Source organism: Catharus ustulatus, chromosome 9 (assembly GCF_009819885.2).
Source record: "Catharus ustulatus isolate bCatUst1 chromosome 9, bCatUst1.pri.v2, whole genome shotgun sequence".
NCBI classification, from domain to species: Eukaryota; Metazoa; Chordata; class Aves; order Passeriformes; family Turdidae; genus Catharus; species Catharus ustulatus.
Window position 1 is genome coordinate 12,904,058 of NC_046229.1, and position 6,505 is coordinate 12,910,562.

A 6,505-nucleotide genomic window follows, 5' to 3' on the forward strand; every position below is an offset into this window, starting at 1 on the left:
GAGAGAACAGTTTATTACATTATTCTCTGTTGCAAACTTTACCATAATTGAAGCCTGCTATTCTGTCTCCCCATCTCCGCTGAAGACTAAACAAAGTACAATTCTTTCAGTCCTTCCTTATAGGTCATTATTGCAACTCTTCCCTAAATACTCTTAGCTGGTCCAAATGTGTTTGAAACAGAGTAACAAGAACAGAGGCACTGCATTATCTGAGGCCTTACACTGCAGAACAACTTCCCTCTCACAGGCAACAACAATCCCGTTCATAAACCCCAGTGAGACTCCTGGGTTTTCACAGAATTGTCACAACTCCACTATGTTCACTTTATGATACACCTGCTTATTTACAGAACTATTGCCCAGCCAAGTGTTTCTCATATTTAAATTTATTATTTCTACCCAAAGCTACTGTTTTGTGTTTCTCTTTACTGAACTGCATCCCATACAGTTCAAGTCATTCATCCAGTTTTCCAAGACTATTTCACACTAGTGTTTGTATTCCCTCCCATATTAGCCCTGTCCAGGCAATTAATAAATCTGCTTTGATCGATCATCCAGGCCACAAAATGAAATAATGGACAGGAATAAATTCAGAAAATACAACTTCACAAGACACACAGTGCATTCAATCTGAAATACACTCAAAGCATTTATTTGATAAGTAATTAAGCAGCATGGTAAAACTTCTCTGACAGTATCTATCTTAGCTGTGGAGATAACCTTCCTAACTCAACACTACTGCACAGGCAGAGTATGTTTCAAACACAAACATACACGGGAGGCTCTGTCACTCTCCCTCTTTAATTCATTTCTGTGTGGCACAGTAACCCAGTTGCATAGCTCCTCCAATCTCCAATTTGGGCTATTATCCTGTTTTTCTTTCCTAAACTAAAGATACTTCAGAGACACTTCAAATCACACAAAAAAACCCCACACCACTAGCCCTGAAAAATTCAGCTCTCATGTATACATATATATATATGCTAATGAAACTAAAACAGCAACAAAAGCAGGATGCTATAATTCATGTACCAACAGGTAAACTCTCAGGAACATTCCTTTCCTCTCTGGCTTTCAGGTTTTCTAACAGAAGTGTTTTAAACCAAGTTAGAATCATCCTTTTTAGGCAAAAAAAATCAGCTACTGCTCATGACAAGAGATTATTAAAATCCCACTTCTTTACTACTAACATACAAAGATGAGCTTTTGCACTTCTTACTGATAGTTTGCTAGCAAATACGCACCCCCAATCAAAACAAGTATTTGTGTTTAATTACTGTATTTATATCTAACTACTAAAAACATCTTTAAAATCTTGGACAATCATATACCAACATTTATATTCCTAAGTCCCGTGATGAGCTTCAAAAGACCAGAAAAACTGAAGAGCAGCTAATAGCAACCTAAAACACTGCTACAAGGAGAATCAACTCTTTTCTGAAGCAACAAGAGACAAAGCAGTAAGCTGTATAAAAAGCAAAAATATTGAAATTCAGTATCAGGTAAAACTTCAACCATGGGTGATGGGGCTGCTGCAACAAGCAACACAATGAGGAACTCTGCCATCAGAGGGAATGATCCCACTTCACTTCCAAAGGGCAGAGGAGTGGACTCACTGAGCTCTATGTATTTCTGTGTTTAACTGAATTCATTATAAGCATCAAATCTTTAAAGAACTGTTAATGTAAGTTAAGCTGCTAAGCTTTTGGACAGAAGATACAACCAATTGCCTGTATGAGGGAAAGCAATTAAATGCAAACTGTTAATGAATACTCAAATTTATAAATTATCAACCCCAAGTATTTTGATTATAAAGCTGTACTCCATAAGGGAATCTTTTTAAAGGCCTTTTTGTTTGAAACACAAGTGTCCAATAAGAACACACCATTTAAAGTTCAGATCTACATTTCTGAAGTGTCTTTTAAGGAAGGTTTTCAGAAAACTGAAATTACCATGACGGCTCTTCTGCAATCACTGCAGTTTTTTCAACTGTAAACCATATTTACAGTGTTTTTAAAACTGGAACAATATACCCTTAAGTGTTAAAGTTTACCAGGAGCAAATTCTTATCAGCAGCAGCTTGACTTCCAGCAAAGAACATTTAATTTGGAAACTTAAAAAAATAAAACCTTCACTGCAGAAGTGAGAAAGTTTCTCAATTTCTGCAAATTCACTCCCGCCTACAGAAGTGGCAGAATTTTTCTTGTTCAAGGTTTTTAAGGACAAGGTCTACAAATATCTGTCTGGAATAATCCAAGCAGTCTTAAATCAACCTGAGAGAAAGGGAACAATAGGTCCTACAGTACTGCACTTCTAGAACTGTGAGTGCCATCTATATATATGGATGCAAGTGCCAAATACTTGATGAATAAATTCTCTCTTGCAAATCTGGTTCCTTATGACCAGAAGGACTTGTATCATCAGTTCCCACACAATGCAAAGACTTTGGGAAAACCAAAACAAAGCAAACCTCAATAGATTAGCCCTAGAGATCTTAAAAGAGGGGTTTGGAAATGTCAAGGTAATTTAAAAGAAGGGAAAAAAAGGAAACAAGAAAAAAGAGCACTGGAAGCAGGGCAAACTACAAAGACTCCTGCTCCAGTTTCCCCAATACTTTTAGGAACATTGAGAAACACATTCATTTCCCTTATGGTAGAAGAACAGAGTACAAGTCTTCCCACTTTGTATCAACCACACAACTATCGTTGACCAGAAGTCAACCTAAGTACCTAAAATGATCTGGAAGAACCAGACACAGACAAATGGACCCAACCAACCAAAGTCGACAAGAACTTTAAGTCTCCTGGGAAATACTGAGAGTGTAAAGCCTTCATTCTGTATGAGACTAAGGACAGCATATCTCACTATGTAATCTCACTACACAAGTATGTTAGAAACACTGATAAACATCAGAGCAGTCACATGCTGCTCAGCTGTGGAACAAAAGCCCTTATTAGGACACATTCCTGAATTCTGTGAAATAAAGATCTAGTTATTTTTGCACATTAAATCCATAATAACACCAAGCCAAAGAATCCCATTTGCCATTTCTCTTTTTCCAGAAATGTTGAAAGTGATGAGACAAGACATTATGATTGAGCTCCATCACTAAATACCTCAATAACTAAGCTATTTAATACAGCCTCTCACTTAGCAATTATACACTTGGAGTATGCAACGCAAAGGAAAAATCATTTCACTTAACAGTGGTACAAGTGAGAATTACAACAACTGTGATAGACTAAACAACCAGAAACATAAATTATCAGCAGTATTTCAATGTAAGGTCATTCACTGCTGCTCCTTACTGACACACACAGTTACACTGCACAACACTCCTTTACAAAGAGCCTTTAAAATCAAGCCTGGAAATTCAAGGTATAGATTTTTTTATGGAATAAACATGACAGTCCTGGAAAAAGCCTGAAACTAAAGTTGTTTAGGTTCTTAATGACTTGCTAGAAGTCACGTGTCAAACTGACTTAACTGCTAAGCCCTTCTAAGGTAATGGGAAGTTTCTTGAATCAAGTGGCAATTTTCACATGAGAGTTATTTTTTTGAACATTCTCCCATACAGTCTTTAAAGAGATGCATTTTTCTTCCCTGGTGTTTAACACACACCATGTTTTTCATCCCTTACACTTTTTTCCACTTCTGATTAAGCAAATATTGCTACTATTAATCCAAAAGACAGTACAGTAAGATTGAAAGGTTCTTGAAAACAAACCACAACAGTACCTTGTCAACTTCTTTTCTGAAAAGTTACACTTGCTTATGTAAAGAATCACATTTTCCTGATCCCAAACCTACCAGACCCTACTAGATGACCAGTCCTTGGAGCAGCTAGGACAGAAAGGAAGTATCTAACCACAGGTCGGAAATACACCTAAAAAGCATGTTCTTAAAAGGTTGCACAAGTCAGTATTTAATGTAAAATACAGGGTACACGTAGAGCTTCACTTAAAAGCCTCAGTAAACAATCAATGTGTAGTGATTAGTACAGCATAATGACAACATCAATGGAAAACATGCAAATATATGTACAACCATGGAAGAACTACTACAGGGGTTTTTTTTATAATAACTGGAAACACATTTACAAAATAAAATTAAGAATAGCAAAGCCTCAAGAACATACTATTTTATAAAAATTTAGTCTCTGTGAGGTGTTAGCCTAGAACCAGATTAGCAAAATACTCCAAGACTACAAAAACTGCCAACATAACTGGATAATAACAAGGACAGAATACAAAACACCATAAGGAAGAAGAAGAACCATATGCTCTCCCTTAAAAGAGATCAGGATTAGGAGACAAAGGGAATATTGCTGAGCTGGGACACTTGGGTACGACTGGAATATTTTTTCTAAATAGAAGAGAAAACAAAACTGTATATTACAAGTTTGCGATCTAACGGGACATATATCACAGCCTCCACGGAGAGCACACTTGGGATGTTAGAGAGCTCTCTTTTGGACCCCCGCATCCTCCGTCATCAGCGCCCGTGTCCCTGCGGGGCAGGCGCCGCTCGGGCTGCACAGCACAGAGCCGGCTGAGAGCAGAGGCAGCAGCCCGGGCCGGGGGTGCAGGGCAGGCCGAGCCAGCGGGACACGGCCGGGGGCGCTCAGGGGGGCCCGGGAGCTCCGGCTGTGAACACGGGCCGGCAGCCACGAGCGCCGCTCGGCCGGGGCAGCGCGGGGAACTCGGGACACGCGGTGCGGGGGTGGCACAGCGGGGTAACCCAAGGGGCTCTGCGGGGCACCCGCGGCAGGCGGGCCTCGGAGCGCGGACGGGGGGCGGAGCGGCGCGGGGGAAGCGGCGGGACGGGGAGAGCCCGGGGCGGGGAAGGGGGGGCGGCCGTGGGGGCAGGCACGGGGTGATGTGAGGTGAGGCGGGGCAGGGCCGGGGCGGGGGGGAGGAGGCGCCGGCGCGGAGCCAGTGGCGCTCCCCGGGGCGCGCGCCCCGCCCGCTCCCGAGCGCCCGTTCCCCGGCGGGAGGGGCGGCGGGTCCCGGTCCCGCCCCCGGCCCGGTACCATTACCCAGCGCGCCCAGCGCCGCCGCCATCCCGCACCCGGCCCGCTCCCGCGGGAGCCGCGCGACCTCGCGAGACTTCCCGCCTTCCTTCCCCGCCCGCCCCTGCCCCCGCCTCCCGCGGCCCGGCCCGCGCGCGCGCACAGTGCCCGCGCGCGGCTCAGACACAACATGGCGGCCGCGGCGCCGGGCACGTGCCCCTGGGGCCGCCGCGCCGGGCGCGCGCACACGTAAAGCCGGGGGGGAGGCGGGGCCGCCGCGCACGCGCAGGAGGCGCCACCGCGGGCCAGCTGATTCGAACGGGGCGCGCGAGCCGCCACCTCCTCCCCGCACGCGCTGGTCACGTGGGGGCTTCCCCCGCTCGCTCCCTCCTCCTCCTTCCCCCTCCCCGCGCGGGTTCCGAACTCGGCACCGCCCGGAGCCCCCCTCAACCCCCTTCCCCGGGGCCGGGCCGGGCCCTCACCTGGCGCCCGCTCCTCGGCGCGGCCGGGCCGCGCAGCCCCGCGCGCCGCTCGCTGCCTCCGTGCCGCCCGCACCAGGCGGCGGCTCCGCACAGCGCCTGCTCCCCTCAGCGCGGCGGCGGCTCCTTCCGCTTCCTTCCCCTCCCCCCCGCGCTGCGGCGGGACCCGCTCCCTGCAGCTCCCCCTGCCGGCGGAGCGCGGCGGCGGCGCGGGGCCGGGGGCAGCGGCCGGGCAGGTGTCTGGCGGGGCGCCCTGAGGGACGGGCACGGCTCGGCCCGCGCGGGCGGCTCTGGGCTAAGCTCCGGGAGCGCTGCTGTGCCGGGAAGGGGACGGGGGCGGCTCGAGGGCAGCGCTCTGCTGGGTGGAGGTGCTGCTGCGCCCACTGCCACTTTCGTGCCCCCAAAGCGGGGCTGTTCGGTTCGCAGCTCCTGAGAAATTTCCAGCGCCGTCTCCCGAATTAGCTCAAGCGGTACCCAAGAAGAGGCGCCGTGGGGTACTCCAGCCCCTCGATTATAACTAAGAATTAATCGATTGCTCTTTCAAATTTCTTGCTGTGGCGCTGCCTGGTTCTGAGCTCACCTGTGAGCGATCACCAAGAGTCACTATTAGCGCCCGCAGCCTGTTCTAACGTATCGGTTACCTGTACTCCTACAGACATAACAAAACTACCGTCTGTTTCTGACCATTCTTAAACTTCTCATTGTTTTTCTCCTGAAACACCACAATTATAATGCATTTGGAAGAGTTTTGTGTAGACAAGAAACAGAGGCTCACGTTTTCTGTTAAATGCTAACGAAATTTTACGAACCTTTCCCTTAATAACAATTAACATTTCCAGATTGCTGGAAAATCCTTAGGTAAAGCAGTTCTCTGTAACAGAGTTAAGTACTGAAGAATATTTTAGTTGCTTTTAAGTAGTTAGCGACTGTATCATAATTCAAGTGATCAATACTTTTGTAAAGAAAGCGTATTTAATAAAATCCCAATTACCTAAATTGCAAGTCTAGTCATACA

General features: G+C 46.8%; 1 protein-coding gene across 3 annotated transcripts in view; it reads right to left on the reverse strand.

The window, feature by feature from the left end:
* The window catches only part of ZZZ3 (zinc finger ZZ-type containing 3), a 57,488-nt gene extending 51,956 nt beyond the window's left edge, over window positions 1–5,532 (reverse strand). For 2 of the 3 annotated variants that reach the window (XM_033067787.2, XM_033067784.2), the window contains exon 1: window positions 5,039–5,104. The gene's annotated coding sequence lies outside the window, so the exon portion shown is untranslated. Of the gene's footprint in view, window positions 1–5,038; window positions 5,105–5,493 lie in introns of those variants that run through there. The other variant, XM_033067786.2, reaches the window with a different exon arrangement.
* Between the last annotated feature and the right edge of the window lie 973 nt (window positions 5,533–6,505).